The sequence below is a fragment of the Podarcis filfolensis genome (assembly GCF_964270895.1).
Source record: "Podarcis filfolensis genome assembly, chromosome: 7".
NCBI classification, from domain to species: Eukaryota; Metazoa; Chordata; class Lepidosauria; order Squamata; family Lacertidae; genus Podarcis; species Podarcis filfolensis.
Window position 1 is genome coordinate 23960918 of NC_139603.1, and position 16771 is coordinate 23977688.

The 16771-nt window shown below is 43.8% G+C and overlaps 2 long non-coding RNA genes across 2 annotated transcripts in view; both read left to right on the forward strand.

Moving 5' to 3' along the window:
* Positions 1 to 11518: 11518 nt before the first annotated feature.
* LOC310767268 overlaps positions 11519 to 16771 on the forward strand; it is a 28341-nt gene continuing 23088 nt past the window's right edge. Inside the window, exon 1 of the long non-coding RNA XR_014550822.1 lies at positions 11519 to 11576. This is a non-coding gene — a long non-coding RNA (uncharacterized lncRNA). The remainder of the gene's footprint in view (positions 11577 to 16771) is intronic.
* On the forward strand, positions 13555 to 16124 carry LOC310767283. The gene is made up of 2 exons (XR_014550838.1): positions 13555 to 14548; positions 16027 to 16124. It is a non-coding gene; the product is annotated as an uncharacterized lncRNA (long non-coding RNA).

Consider the following 16771-nt stretch of genomic DNA (forward strand, 5'->3'; position numbering starts at 1 on the left):
ATCACTTTCAAACCACCCTTGTTGCAATGTATTCCCTTGTCTTCCAGATCAGTGAAATAAATAATGCACAGAGAGGAAGTTTAGGTTGGCTGAAACAATTTGTTGCCGTTATCAAAAGGCTCCAACTCTAAATCACCCGCAAGCTGTTTATTGCCTTGTTCCATCTCTTAATTATACGAAACCTCAGCAGTTTGTTTAGTTTTTAATTAGCATAATCCAAGTACAGGGTTCATTCTGGGCAAGGACATGAGGCTATTGAGTATCTGTCCTTTATGCCACAGGGTCAAGAATCATTTCTGTGCTGTGCTTATTAATATATGTTCATAGGAATGGCACTGAAAATCTATCATTAATATTGATCTTGATTTTCAAGCAGTCAATGGTCATTGATGCAGGCAGATAAATTACTGGAATGAATTTTGCAATTGCTTGCTAAGGCTATTCATATTGATAGATGCACTATTGAGCAACTTTTCCTTTCTCCTTTTCAAAATACTAACCACGCCGATAGACATGTGGATGACTATGTGTGGGAACAAGTACTCAAATCATTTTTTCCTAAGTTCTCACAGAGTGAGATATATATATATATATACACCACATCAGGTCCTTTTTTCAGACTCTGCCGGGGAACTGGAAGGTTCCTTGGAAGCTTCTCGGGGTTACATTGGTGAGGAAGCCATTAGGAAGACAACCTTTTCTAAAGATAGTTTGTCTTCCCCTTGCTATCCAACTTCCCTTCTGCGAGACCTGTGTGGTACAGTCTCATAAGAAGGGCTGTGACCATAGGCACCAAGTTGTCCCTGTGACTGAGGGGACTCTGCCGCATGTGTGTGACATCACATCCTCTAGAGGAGGCCCAGCACTCTGGTAGAGCTGGGTGCTAAAGCTATAATGCTCACTACACTGGGCCCCCTTCAAACAAAAATCAAATAGAGTTGGTGAACCTGACAAGCAGAAGTCCCCAGATTCCATCCCTGGTACCTTCAATCATGTCCCCTGCCTTACATCTTGGGAAACTGAAACAGGCCTCGCCTTTGCCCCATATGAACTGAAGGTGTGTACTAAAACAATTGTCTTCTTCAACTATGAATCAGGACCCACAACTGGTTGCAGCTTGACCTCAGATGAGGCACCCCAGAAACACCATAGCATTTATTATTGCTTTCTCTCTATTTTTTTTTTAAGTAGAAAGAGCAGGGTAGAAAGAGACCATGCGCTCCAACATTTCTCCGATGAAAATAGGAGAATAATGATAATTTTACTATTTATACCCCAATCATCTTCCTGGGTTGCCTCAGCCACTCTGGGCAGCTTCCAACATATATAAAGACACAATCATTAAACATTAAACAAAACTTCCCAATACAGGATTGCCTTCAGACAGCTCAGGGTCGGATAACCCCATACCCTCCAACGTTTCTCCAATGAAAAGTGGGACATCCTAAGGAAAAGTGGGACATTCCAGGATCAAATCAGAAATTGGGACGGCTCCTGTAAATCAGGGACGTCCCTGGAAAATAGGGACTTGGAGAGTCTGGGAGACAGAGAAGGAAAATGTGTCTTCACTTCTAATTTATACGTATTTTGTTGTACAGTGGCTTCCTTGAAACAAATGGAGCCCGTAAGCTGAGTTGTGGGTGCTAAGAATTCAAAAAATTTGGAATTAAAGTGCCATCTTAAACACATCTACTAATAGGTTCAGTGGGGCTTGCTTTCAGGTAAGTGAGAATGGGTTGCTAAACCTTCACACTGTGGAAGAGGTTTGCTGAAGTCGGAAAACTATTGTGTCATAGCAACTTGCCAGGCCCTCAGAAATTTAGTATGATATCCACCCAGTAGCCCCTTTTCTCTCTCTCACTTGGTGGCAGCAAAATCCTTATTTTTACCAACCTCTGCATGCATGGAAAAGAGAGAAGCAGCGGTTCTCAAAATGCTTGACGTCTCTGTTCAGGCATACAAAGCTCTGCAGACAGAAAACATTGGGAGAGATAGTAGTCTACAGTATTTGACAACTCAACTAAAATATTCTGGAAGTGAGTAAGGCTAAAACCCAAGCAGTATATGAGTATTTTAGACCAAGGACTTTCAGTATTTTGGACTCTTAGTACAAAATATGAAAATCTTTGGAATGGAATGTAATACTGGAGAATTACAAACATGTCCCACTCCCAGAATGTACAGAGGGCAGCGTTTAGTTTTGTAAGCCTCAAATTTTATAGAGCAGCTAGGCAACTGAGAATATCAGCATGGTTTCTGCAAAGGTAGGTCCTGTCTATGTCACCTGTTAGAGTTCATTGAGAATAAGCATGTGGATGGGCTGGGGTGGGGAGTAGCCATTGTACACTTAGACTTTCAAAAAGCTTTGGTGATCTTCCTTACCAAAGACTCCCAATTAAGTTTAGCAATCACAGATAGATCCTCTTAAGGATCAGTAACTGGCAAAGAACAGGAAGAAATGGACAATTCTCATAATGGTGAGATGGAGTCCCACAGGAGCTGAATTGGAACTTGTGCTCTTTAACTCATCCATAAATGTTCTGGCATTAATGTGAGCGGTGAGATGGCAAGGTTTAGCACCAAAACCCAATTATTCAGGGTAGTTTTAAAAATGGCATTATGAGGAGCTCAAGAATGGCTTTCTCCAAACAGAGCGAATGGACATTTAAATGACCAATGCAGCTCAGTTTAAGCTGGTGCAAAGTGATGCATGTTGGGTCAAAAAGCCCTACCTTCATATATATGCCATTGTGAACTGAATTGGTGGTGATTGACCAGGAAAGAAATCTTGGACTTATGGTGGATAACTTGATGAAAAGGTCGACCCAGTGTGCAGCAGCTATGAAAAAGGCCGATTCCGTGTCAAGGATCATTAGGAAATGGATTGAAAGGAAATCTGCCAATATCAAAATGCTATTATACAAATCTATGGAGGGATCACCTTTGAACTACGGTGTACATTTCTGGTCACCACACCTTAAAAGGGAGATTGCAGAGCTAGAAAAGGTTCAGGCAAGGTCAAGCAAATTGATCAACGGGCTGGAGCAACTCCATAGGAGGAAAGATTGCATTGGTTGATGTTTTTAAGTTTAGAAAAAAAGTATGTAATGGGGGACATGATAGAGGTGAACAAAATTATGTATGGTGTAGAGAGAGAGGATTTTTCTCCCTCTCTTATAATACCAGAACCAGGCATCATTCAACAAGAATGAATATTGGAAGATTCAAGATAGACCAAAGATAGAACACACAGTGCACAGTTAAACTATGGAATTCACAATCACAAGACGTAATAATGTCACTGGCTTGAATGTATTTAAAAGATAATTATACCAATTCATGGAGGATAAAGCTGTCATCATAATGGCTACGTTGCCTCCATTATTAAAGGTAGTATGGATACAACTTGCTGGGGACATGAGAGGGAGAGTGCTTTTGCATTGAGGGACTGTTTGTGGGCTTCCCACAGGCATCTGGTTGGCCACCATGAGAACAGGTTGCTGTGGTAGACTGGCCTTTAGTCCAATCCAGCAGGGCTCCTCTTACGATCTCATATTAATCCAAACCTTGGTTTGACACCATCTTCACGAAGTCCAATTAGGGCTCTCCCTACTTCCCTTAGTTATCTGTCTGCTCCCAGTTCAATTTTGATTCCTTTGCTACAGCCCTTGAACCAGGTGCACTTCAATATTCTGGACCCAATTTTGCTGAGGGAGGCCACCAGACTCCCAGGTATTGGCCAGACAGCCCTTAAATCTAAATGCATATCATTGAACCCAGTGCCCCACATCAGGGTCAGCAAAAGAAAGTAGGAAGAATGCAGCTCCTCCTCCTTGTCTTTGCTTGCCTTCAAACCTCTGTCATTCTTTTGTCCTCACCTTTTTGGAACCAGCTGATTTTCTTAATGTCCTTAAAATATTTCTGTTGTTGTTGTTGTTGTTGTTTTTACTGTTTTTCTGTTTGTTGCCCTGGGCTCCAATCCTCTCTTGTTGTCTCTCTACCTTCTGCATAATCTGTCCTCACATTACAGGACCGGATCCTCTTTCCTCTGTGCCTTGGACCAGCTCCTACTTTGCCTTCTGCTTGGACCTCATTCCATCCTGCACCTGCACCTGCCAAATCTCTCTTCTGGCTGGCGTTCTGCAAAGATCCTGAGAGGCTGCCCGCATTCTGGGCTCTCTGGCCCCGTTCCTGACAATTCCACACTTTAATTACAAAAATGCATGATCTGATATTAAGCAAAGTGAGTCCTGTCAAATTAGTCATTCAGACAAATGTTTCCATTTCGTGGGATGACTCAACAACTTGTTGGAGAGGGTGGGGGGAAAATCTTCATTTACATAACTATAAGTCCTACCACAGCTTAATCATCCCTTTTGTCTGAACACATTCCATTTTTTGAATATTTGCATTTCATTGGCCACCTGCCATTTGTTTAAAGGGTAGGATGTAATTAGAAGCACTGGCAGTTCAGTGGTACATTTTTTTTAATGGCTCAAATGCAGTTTGGGTGTCATTACAGTATCTGGTGCAATGCTATATACTATTGGAATGTCCCTGCTACTCAGAAATGTAATTGAAAATGTGAATAAATTGAAAAGGCCTCTTTCATCTTGGGGCCGTGATGCATTTTGCTTAACACGCACGCCACAAAAACGCAATGTTTGAGGGCAGAGTGCTGTGCTCACCATAGCTCTGATGCAGTGTTCGAAACTCCCATTGTTCTAGGTGCATTATGTGACAGGAGATCTCATCTCTGAGCTCTGGGAGCAGTACTGTGCCTAAGATTTCAGATTAAAACTGCAGAGTGAAAGGAAAGGACCTTTTTCTGCCTCCCCACTTCCAGCTACTTTTTGAAGACTGGAGAAGAGACCCTCTTAAGAATATTAGGGGGTTGGGCAGGGAAGGACTAGACCATGTGAAAAATGAACACAGTATTTTAGCTGCAGCTCATTCATTTTCACCTTTGTATTCTTGTTATTAAAAAAAAAGATTCTCTTGTTGCGCCCACAACCTCGGTTTAAGGTGCCATTTAGCTCTTAGCTTTCATATCTCAGTTTCTAACACTGCTCCGATGTTGCCCTGTGGTTCTTCGCCCACTTCAAAGCAGATGGCTTTCTCGAACCAAGCCTTCCAGCTCACAGGCTTACCCATCAGGAGAGGGCTGCTTTGTACAAAGTAATGGCTGAAAGTTCTAACTACTGATGTGAAAGAAGGGCACCATATCTTGTGTGCTCCTCTCTACTGCTGCTTCAGGCTGCCTAGTGCTGCCAAGAAGCAAGCGACTATGGTGGCAGCTGGGTAGCACTGAAGAAGGGGGTCTATGCAGGTGACTGTAACAGCCATTGGAAAGGATGGCCACTGCTACAGTCATCTCAAGGCTTCTGAAAACAGAGGCTTTGCTTAGGGCTGCTTCGTGAATCAACTCAAATGCTGCTTCTCTCTTTTTGGCACATCACTTTCACATACCCTCCAACTTTTCTCTGATGAAAATAGGGACGTCCCATTCCACAATGATAATTTTATTGTTTATACCCCACACATCTTACTAGGTTGCCTCAGTCACTCTTGTTGTTGTGGTTTAGTCGTTTAGTCGTGTCCGACTCTTTGTGACCCCATGGACCAGAGCACGCCAGGCACTCCTGTCTTCCACTGCCTCCCGCAGTTTGGTCAAACTCATGCTGGTAGCTTCGAGAACACTGTCCAACCATCTCGTCCTCTCTTGTCCCCTTCTCCTTGTGCCCTCCATCTTTCCCAACATCAGAGTCTTTTCCAGGGAGTCTTCTCTTCTTATGAGGTGGCCAAAGTATTGGAGCCTCACCTTCACAATCTGTCCTTCCAGTGAGCACTCAGGGCTGATTTCCTTAAGAATGGATAGGTCTGATCTTCTTGCAGTCCATGGGACTCTCAAGAGTCTCCTCCAGCACCATAATTCAAAAGCATCAATTCTTTGCCGATCAGCCTTCTTTATGGTCTAGCTCTCACTGCCATACATCACTACTGGGAAAACCATAGTCAGACACTCTAGGTGGCTTCCAAAAGCAGGTGAGCTGCTTCTGCTTTCTTGGAGGGAGAAAGGGAGGGATAAAACAGATGGGAGGGCAGCATGGTGCAAAAGCACTGGTGGACTCAGCCAGTGTGTTTGCACTGCTCTGACCTGGTCCAGCCTCACCATTTCCATTAAGTAGCAGCTTCTCACCTTCTAGGAAGTCAGTTAAGCATCTCTGCCCCACATCTCTGCCCTCTGTTGCTGCTCAGGATCTTTATGCAGGTTTCTCTCACCTTGTCCAATGATGGAAAATTTTCTACAGGCAGGGGGATTCAGATGACCTACTGAAGAGCCATTCATTCTCTAAGATGGTCAATTTTTTTTAAGGCAAGCTTCTTTCCTGTTGTGAAAATTGTACATGTACAAGTAATGAGGACGAAAATTAGATAGCAGCAGCCAAAATTGGATAATAGCAACATCCCCTCTCACCATAAACTCTGAACAGGTCATAACCCTTCATGCAAAAACGAATTCTTGTCCTCCTTCTGCAATGCAAAATTGTAACAGGGATCTGCTTGATTGTCAAGAAAGCATTGGCTGAGAAATGAACATGTCAGGTCAGAGCGGCAAAGGGCAAACACAATCCCTATTCTTTTTATAACATATGACAAATGTTTATTGACTATACAAATTCTTTAGAGTGGGGCAGGAGTCCACCCAACACTCACGGAAAAATGTGGTGTGATCTTTTAGAGTAATTAAATGAAACTTTATTACATAGCATGACAAAAGTCTGTAATTTTATTGGGAGGGTCAGATGGGCAGTGAAAAATAATAATAATAATGAAGATTGTGATGATGATAATAATTGTTCTTGTTGTCTTTCATTTCTCTTTTCTTTCTTTCTTTCTTTCTTTCTTTCTTTCTTTCTTTCTTTCTTTCTTTCCTTTTCCCCATTTTCATTTCGTTGCATCCAAAAAGCGTCAATAAAAAATTGTGCAAAAAACAGCAAAAGTCTGTAATTTTATCAGGATAAGATTTTTTCCCCTGCTGTAACAATTGTTTTATCAAAATGTATCTTCTGTGACATGAAAAATAAATAAAAGCATTATAAAAAAGAAAAGAATAGGAATGATATTTAATATATGAGATGCTCATACCATGTGCTTATCTTGCAGTAGAATGTGGTGCGTTTTTATATTGTGATTTTATCTTGTGAACTGCCCTGAGACCTGCAGGTACAGGCTGGTATACTACTACTACTACTACTAATAATAATAATAATAAAATATAATAATAATAATAATAATAATAATAATAATAATAATAATAATATAATAATAATAATAATAATAATAATAATAATAATAATAATACTCCCCAAATCCTGGTCTTCAGATCCTGCCCTGCCATTTGAGAAAATAGCCAACTGTAGCAACATCTTTGGGGAGGGCTCCATTATAGGGAAACTCAAGGTCAATTTATTTGTTATATTTTTGCCCCCATAGGTGGATAAACATTTGGATCTTCTGTTCACATTGCCTTGGGCTAGATGCTGTGCACATTTACCTGGAGGAAACCCACTGAACAGTGTGGGATGTATTTTTGAGCAAGCATGCCTAGGATTGTGCTGTCAACCTCAGTTCAGTGTAATATGGGCCTCCTAGCAGTTTATCTGATGGCTGTTGCCAGCCATGGGCTCTGGGGAATTGCCAACAATGACTTTTAGAGGAAGGCAAGGATCCTTTACTCCCCCACCAAATCACACCGGGCAAGCAGCAGACGCTCTCTCATTAGCAAGAGTTCAAAGCATAAATGGTAAGATTTAAATTTTATAATTATGACAGTATGTATGATCTGAGCGCGGATACCTAGCTCAGGTGGGTAATTACAGATCTTTAATACATAATTATGTTTCTTGGAAACATAATCACCTTCCTCTAACTACTCTATTTTGCAACATTCAGTGCACACGTAATGTAAATTATGCATTTAATCAGAACTGTTCTAATTGGGCCATTTTCAATTCCCTCCCATAAATACAGTTATTCATTAGCTGGGCTTCTAAAAACTTTATGCACCGAGATAATGTGGTTCTGAAAATACGCTTTCCCCGGAATAAATTTAGCTGCACTTGAAGGGGTTGTGTAAGGACAAAAGTGCATCTGCTGAAATCAACTCTCCCTTTAAAATAACAACAATAATTAATAAACTGCTCAAGTGCAACGCTGATTGGACATGTAAGTTGCAACCTACCTGTAGGAAGCAAACATCCCATTCAACTTTGATAAAAGGACCAAGATGGAGAAGGCATAAATCCATTGGGGATGGGGTTGTCCTTCTGGTCTGCAACTGTGCGTAGTTTTACCAGTTTTGCAACACACCCATAAATCATCTGGAAAATGCACATATTGGGAGCAGGAGGGCTCATAGCCTAGGGTTAAAGGTAAAGGTAAAGGGACCCCTGACCATTAGGTCCAGTCGTGGCCGACTCTGGGGTTGCGGCGCTCATCTCGCTTTAGTGGCCGAGGGAGCCGGCGTACAGCTTCCGGATCAGGTGGCCAGCGTGACTAAGCCGCTTCTGGCGAACTAGAGCAGCGCACAGAAACACTGTTTACCTTCCCGCCGGAGCAGTACCTATTTATCTACTTGCACTTTGACGTGCTTTTAACTGCTAGGTTGGCAGGAGCAGGGACTGAGCAACGGGAGCTCACCCCGTCGCGGGGATTCGAACCGCCGACCTTCTGATCGGCAAGTCCTAGGCTCTGTGCTTTAACCCACAGCGCCACCCGCATCCCTAGGGTTACTGCTTGCCAATTTCTTATCCACATGGAACTAACTGTGGTGCTTCTCTCTATACCAATGAAGCTTAGTAGGGGATTCAGGAAAGTTTGTGATTTTCTGAATATCCCTTAAAAATAAAATAAAATGGTCTTGCTAGATCACACCAAGGTCCGACCAGTCCAGGATTTTGTTTGAATAGTGGACAGCTGGTCCAATGCCTCTGGATAGTTAAGCCAGGTAAGGAAGATATTCAACATCTCCTCTTGTTAGTCCTATGTATCAGGTATTCAGATACCTTTCATGGGCACCATAGGAGGTATGGGCAGACATATTGGCTTAGAGCATCCTGCAAATGACCCTAAACCACAATTAGGTAACCTTGCTAGGAATCTAACTAGGTAGGAGCCATTAAATAATCTTCTACAGAAACAGCTGAGGCTGCATTTGTTGCTACTTCTGGCATATGGCACCCATAGGGCTGAAGATTAGGAACTGGGAGGGACGCCAAGAGAAAAGTGTGGGCTGAATCATTGTCTGAAAGGGGAAGTGGATACCTGTAGAAACTATTTCTACAGTGATTTGCTAAGAACAGGTTGCAGAGTGGTGTACAGGGGTTTGAAGTCATAAAACATTATTTCTCATTCAAAAGTTACTACGTGCCCTCTAGAACTTCTCTACTGTTTAATGTATGGAAGAAGAATACATATGCTATATAATAAATATGTAAGAGTGTTGTCATGCTGTGGTTTGGTTGGTTACATACAGGTGGCGCTGTAAACTAAAATTGCAGAGAAATAACCAGAAAAGACTGTGGCAGCTCTGCTCAGCTCTTCTTCTTCATCTACCTGCCAGTCTTGGGTGCCCTGCTCTCAGGACCATGAAAGAGAAATCCTGAAGAGCTGCTGAAGAGTAGACAATACTGAAGTGGATGGACCATTGATCTGACTCAATATAAGGCAGCTCCTCATGTTCTTATGAGATGGTTAACTGAAAATTGTGTGGCCAAAAAGAGCTGGCAGTAGAGTTGGCAGCTTTTGGTTTCAAGATTCATGTTTCTGGCAGGGGAAGGGATGAGATAAGGGCCCCAAAAGTTAGAACAATTAAAGGAACAGAGCCTGTTGTAGTCTGGTGGCCAGCTGCAAAAGCTTTCTGTTTCCTCCTGTGGGTAGCTGTTGCCTCAACCCATTCTTGAATTTTAGAACAAAGCGGTTGCAACTGGAGGTGGGTTTAGCTCCCTCTGCCAGGTTAGCACATTGCTTTGACATCACCACCCTCTTTCCCCATGCTCAACAGAGTCTGTAGAGGCTAAACAAGAAGAAAATGCCTGCACTCCTCATTGAGAGGAACTGAACAACTTGACTCCTCAGGCCACACAGTTTGAGCATGTGTACCGGTCACGGTTGCTGATGCAGAGCTGCTGACCTAACCTCCCGTTGCTACCCGGCTATGGTGTGCTGGGTGGTGTTGATCAGAGGCAGTGCCAAGGGCAGTGTGGTTTGACTCGTACAGCCTGCATGCACAGCATCAGTCTCACTGCCGCCGTGAACTCTCACTTGTCAACTGTCAGGGAGCCAACAGGTGGAGCAGGTTGTTTGCAGGTCAGAGAGAGACAGAGAGAGAGAGAAGCACATGGCGAACTTGCAGTTAGCTTCTTTATTAAGGAAAGCAAAACAAAGAACACAGAGAGACTTCTAAAGGGTGACCCTGTCTTTCTGTCAGGATGCTGTCAGTGGCTCCCGGCTGACTGCCCAGGAAAGTATAAAGACAAGGAAAAGTTTCTTACAGTCCTTTTTTATTTCAATCTTTACAGAAGAAGGCTATAGAACCCAGCATCTTGGATAATGGCATTGTCCCAAGTTATTGGATAATGGCATTGTCCACCCCCTTCTCTCCCACTTTCTCATTCGTCATCATCATCACCTCCTCTACGGGTGCTGCTACGTACCCTCTGTCTTTGAGCTCTTTGCTCTCCTACTTTTAAGGCTTGCTGGGTTCGGGGAGATGGAGGGTCTGGAATGCTTTCTAATGACAACATGTCAGCCAGGTGTTGCTCTGGCTCTCCCATAATTTCCCAGCTTTCCCCCTCATCTGCCTCTGAGCTGCTTCCTCCCTCAACCCCCTGTTGTAAATCTATACTGTCTTCCTCTTCCTCCTCCCTGGAAGTGTCATGATGGGGAGGGGGTCTCTACCATTCCTCCTTTGCCCAGTCCCTGACAATTAGTTTTCTTTAACAGTGTAAGCAGGTTTTCAGATTATACACAGCTCTTCTTCAGGCTTTGATTATGAGAGCAAAAAATGAACATCCAATAGTCTAGATAGAAACAACTGGGTAGTCAGGCTGATGGTTACTTGGTTGCAGAAGTTTACTGGCCATTGGTGTTGGCATGGAGATAGTCTAGGCTGAATGCAAATATACCATTCTGATGTCATGTGTGATGTCACAAAGAGGATATGCTTTAAGTCTTGGTAAAGCCAAAAGCAGTTAACAGACTGCGTCTCAACACTGTCAAGATGGAGCTCCATAATAGGTGATGAATAGTTTAATTTGGGGGATATATTAACTTTACCTATTGGGGGAAAGTTCTAGATTGGTTTGCCAGTTTGTAACCCATTAAGTTGAGGGCAATAGATAGACATTCATAACCCTGTACCCATCAAATAATCAACTTTATGGGTGACTTTGGGACTGATTTATACAACCACATTTCCTTTCTCAACTCTATAGCAGTTTTTCTCTGTATTTAAAAAAAAATAAACAAGAAGGAGAAGATAAGGAACCAGGAATAAGATCTAGATGAGTATGGTAAGCATCTAAGCTTTACAAGTGAGGGGGCTAGGAAGATGGCTTTGTGGTCCAGCATAGGAATGATGGGTGCTTCAAATTATTGAATTCCTGTTCCACAAAGAAGAAGACTTTGAGCTCTTTGCTCTCCTACTTTTAAGTCCCATCAGGTTCTGGGAGATGGTGGGTCTGGAATGTTTTCTAATGACGATGTGTCAGCCAGCTGCTGCTCTTGCTCTGCCTGCTCCTCCTCTCCCATTATTTCCCATCTTTTCCCCTCATCTGCCTCTGAGCTGCTTCCTCCCTCAAACCCCTGTTGTAAATCTATACTGTCTTCCTCTTCCTCCTCCCTGGAAGAGTCAGGATGGGAAGGTGGTATCCACCACTTCTCCTCTGCCCAGTCCCTGGCACTTAATGAAGCAGCTGTTTGAACTGGCTTGAAGCCCTTCCATCACTCCCTAATCTTCTGTGTTGGGCCCCTCTCTCTGTGATCTTTTACTGTGGGACTCCCTCTGTGTCTGCCTGGCTCACTGCTCAGGAATATGCAATAAACACTTCATTCTAGGAGTGGGGCTGGCGAGCTGTCAGCAGAGAAACTGTCAGAGTGGCTCTGAGGGAAAACTCCAGGGTCTACCTCTCTTCTGTCATCTCTGTCGGTGCCTGCATCCAAACTGGAAACCTTCTCACCTTGCCTGTGCCTGCTTCCATCTCTTTGCTATCTCTCAAGCACCCTGCTCCTAGCATGTCCCAACTTGTCCCCTCCTCTGAGGTGTGGCCTGTGTCCCACCACCAATCCCCAGGCTCGAAATCCTCTTCCTCTGCACCTTCCCTGGAGAGCTCTTGACTGGGCAGTTGTCATCTCTCTTCCTCATCCAGCCAGTCTCTGACATCCTCCTGGTACGCCACAGCAATGATGGTGACAGGAGGTCAGGTAAGCAGGACCCCCTCCTGCTGTTGGTGAGCACCGTGGAAATGCTACTACTGACTGTCCATAAACAACCCTGGCTTTATTTGATACATTATGTTAACCAAGCTAACACCCCATTTTTACACACACACACATATATGGGCAACTGGCCTAAAGCCAAGTTGGACTGTTTCACCGAAGCATCTCATTTTATGTTCTCTCAGGATCCCGTCATTTTTCTTAGCAGCTTTCCTTTTGCCTCCTATTTAAAAAATGAGTGCAGCTGAGAGCAGTGCCCTGAATGAAGCTTTTTACTAGTTTCGAAACTTTTGGGGACATTTGCCGCCCTCTTGAAAATGGAAACCTGCAATTAAAATGCAAAGGAATGCCATAATAGCATAAAAATGGGTGAGCGAGTTTGAAAGCCACTGCACTTAACTGCTGGGGGTGGAGGTGAACATAATAAAATAAACCTTAAATATTGAGCCGCGCTCTCCAATTGCGGCTGAATGTCAATTGACACCGACAGAGTGAAAATCCAGCGTTCATTAGGAAGTGCTTTTGTGCAATACTTGCCACGAAGAAGAATGCAACTGAAGGGGCACATTCCCATCTGGTACAAATCAAAGGAGAATATTAGCATTTATTTATTATCAATTAAGGTACCCCACTTTTCACTATATATCTCAAAGTGTCTTGAAGAGAAAAAAAGTAAAGCATATTAGGTTGCCTTCGAAGTAGCACTAAGGGGGAAATTCCATTAGCCGAAGGATTCCTACTTCTGGAAGAGAGAGAGACAGAAAGAGAAAGAGAATGCACATACTTTTGTAACCTACATAATTATTTTAAAACAAACAATGCTCTCCCACTCTCCTCCCCCCACAAGTCCCCTATATTGGTTCTGGGGTTTCTTCCAACCTGCTATGGAAATAGCAGGGAGCATCTCAGCAGGGAGGAGAGGGGCTGAAGACCTCTTGCACAAGAAATTATTTAGGAACATAGGAAGCCATCTTATACTGAGCCAGACTATTGGTCCATCTAGCTCAGTATTGTCTACACTGACTGACAAAAATTCGCAATGATTTCAGGTGGGGTTCTCTCCCAGACCTACCTGGAGATGCTGAGGGATGACCTGGGATGTTTCACATGCAAAGCAGATGCTCTACTACTGACCTGCAGCCCTTCTCCAACACTGACCTACAGCTGAATAACATCCAGGCTCGATCTATGCTGACCTGTTTTAACAATATTAGAAAGTTATTAGAGCATCTGAGAAAGGCTGGTATCCTGTACTGCCCAGCATCTGCCTGAGGCAGTCCCCTCATTTTGCTTAATACAAGGGCCGGTCCTATCCTGCATAGACCTTATTTTTAGTCTTGGACTCCTTATTCCCAAGGTTCTTTTAATTGGTGATGCCAAAGAATCTGGAGCCTTATGTGCACAAAGTACAGTGGTACCTCGGGTTAAGTACTTAATTCGTTCCGGAGGTCCATTCTTAACCTGAAACTGTTCTTAACCTGAAGCACCACTTTAGCTAATGGGGCCTCCTGCTGCCGCCACGCCGCCAGAGCACAATTTCTGTTCTCATCCTGAAGCAAAGTTCTTAACCTGAAGCAATATTTCTGGGTTAGCGGAGTCTGTAACCTGAAGCATATGTAACCTGAAGTGTATGTAACCCGAGGTACCATTGTATATGTTTTCTGACTGAGCTGTGATAATTCCAATTGCTGTATGAAAGCTATTATTGGAAAAACACCTTCAAACGTGGCATGGGAACAGGAGAAAGTCCAGGACTGCTACCCTCCAAGTAAAGAATAAGAAGTTAGCAGGCATGGGTGTCAGGATGTTGTCAGTGGCTCCCGGCTGGTTGCCCAGGAAGGTATAAAGACAAGGAAAGATTTCTTACAGTCCTTTTTTATTTCATTCTTTACAGAGAGAGGCTATAGAACCCAGCCTCTTGGATAATGGAGTTGTCCTGGGTGAATCTCCACCCCCTGTATCTCCCACTTCCTCATTTGTCATCATCATCGTCACCTCTACGGGTGCTGCTGTTGGGTTTCTATTCCTCTCACTGTGCAGATATTGTGTAGGATTGGTTCACCACAAGTCTGTGTTATTTATGTGACGTTAACATATGAGAGTGCTGGAGGTGAAATAGTTAATCAGATTACCCAATCAGGACCCAGGGGGGTGAAGTCAGAGGGACTGTAAAACCAGCTCTGGGAGGGGCAAAGGGAGGAGTTCATGAGGAGTTCCTTGGGAGTTGGGTAGTTGGTTGGAGTGGGAGTGAATTGGGGTAGAGTCTGTGGGTAGGTTGAGTTAGTGTAGCAAAATAGGCTGAGTCAGGAACAGTTAGGGGCTAGGAAGACAAGGAAATATCTGAGAGGTGGTTTAGTGAGTGAGAGTGGGTAGCAAAAGTTATAGGTCTAGATAGGCACCCCATGAATGTATCTGACTGATACTGTCTATGAAACCACATGCTTGTTAAACTGCGATAAATAAACAAAAGTTTATGTTTCAGTTTAACCCTGACTGGACTCAGTATTGTCCCAAGTAGGGCCTGGGTGGTGGCAGCGAGAAATAAAGTGGTGGCACAGGGATCAATAGACTGTGAAACGTCTGGGGACCCTGTGTGATCGCCACAATGTATTCCAGCATCGACTGTTGGAATCACGGGAGCAGATGTTTACTGTACTGTTTCCGGGTTGTTGTTTTTTTGCTTTCACTTCTGACTTCTCTCCGATGAAGACCAGAGAGAGGAGGCATGTTTTCTTTTGTTCTGCCTTATGCTTAAGAAAGTAGCTTAGTGCTTACAACCCCAGTCTAGCTCTGACTGCGTTTTATCTCTGCTGGACTCTGGATGTGTGTTCAGTGTCTCCAAGGCCTGAGTCACTATAAATCGTCAGGGAAGGCTGTCGGAACTCCCTAGAGCTGCACGCTGATGGGAGGCACAGGCTGGAAACATTCCTGTCGTTTGCCTGGGGGTCGTCCTAGCCCCCGGCCAAGCCGACAGCTGCTACGTGCCCTTTGCGTTTGAGTTCTTTGCTCTCCTACTTTTAAGTCCCGCCGGGTTCTGGGAGATGGTGGGTCGGGAATACCTTTTGATGACAACGTGTCAGCCAGGTGTTGCTCTGGCTCTCCCATAATTTCCCAACTTTTCCCCTCATCTGCCTCTGAGCTGTGACCTTCCTCAAGCCCCTGTTGTAAATCTATACTGTCTTCCTCTGCCTCCTCCCAGTCTCCGCCATTCCTCCTCTGCCCAGTCTCTGACATTGGGTACAATACAGACAATGTGGGGATCTTGCTCTTTTCAATAATCTGGAACATACTGGGAGCTTATACACACTGCCTGCAGTCTCTTGCTTCTGTAGCAAGCTGTCCTTTCCTATTTGGGAAGCAAGCCGCAAACCCCAGTCCTGCCTCTGAGCGTACACTAGTCTCTCCCAACAAAAGAGACAGCTCTGCTTTTCACCCATGCCTGGGCCCGCTTCACTGTCAGACTTTTGCCAGAAGGGATGGTCAGTTTACCACCATAATCTGAAGCTACGTTTCCCTTTGCTACAGGATGCCCGTGGCCCAACCCAAAGCTCCGAGGCTGCCTGAGACCAAACTGTAGGACATGCTTTGCAAAAGGTCAAAATAAAGCTAACCTTGAAGCCCAATGTACCAGAGTTTTATGTCTTTGCAGATTTGCATTTCATGGGCTTGTCTTTAAATCAGGAGCTTTCACTGACTAGCTTGAACCAGAGAGGGGGGGGGGAGAGAGAGAGAGAGAGATCGAGAGAGAGATCGAGAGAGAGAGAGAGAGAGAGAGATCAGGTTGTTGTTGCAAAAACAAAAGTGCCAGGGACTTTGGAGTGGCGTTAAGTAATAATTTTGCTCAAATTGGAGCGCTTGTGGAAAATGTTTTGCTTCAGTCAGGGCTTCACCAAGATGCTTCTCACAGTTGTTTAGCCTCTAAAAGATTATTTATCAAACCACAGGGAAGCTATTAGCCAACTAGAAAAAGATTGTATGCCTCTAATGAATTGGGGGATGAAGACCACTGTTTCCAGTGTGGGGAAAAAGTAGAAAGAAACAGCATAGCTTTTTTAAAAAAAGAATCCATATCCACAAATTGTTCACGGTGCACTCTAAAAAGATAAAATTAAAACCACTAATTTCCTATTAATTAAAAAGACTTCACCACTTTCTAGTGTTCACATGGTTAGTAGTGAGGGCAGCGAGGTGACCTAACTTGTCTGATACCTGACATTAGGAGGAAGACAGGTGAGAGTGGCTTTGCCAAAAGGATTTTGTGGGCTCAATT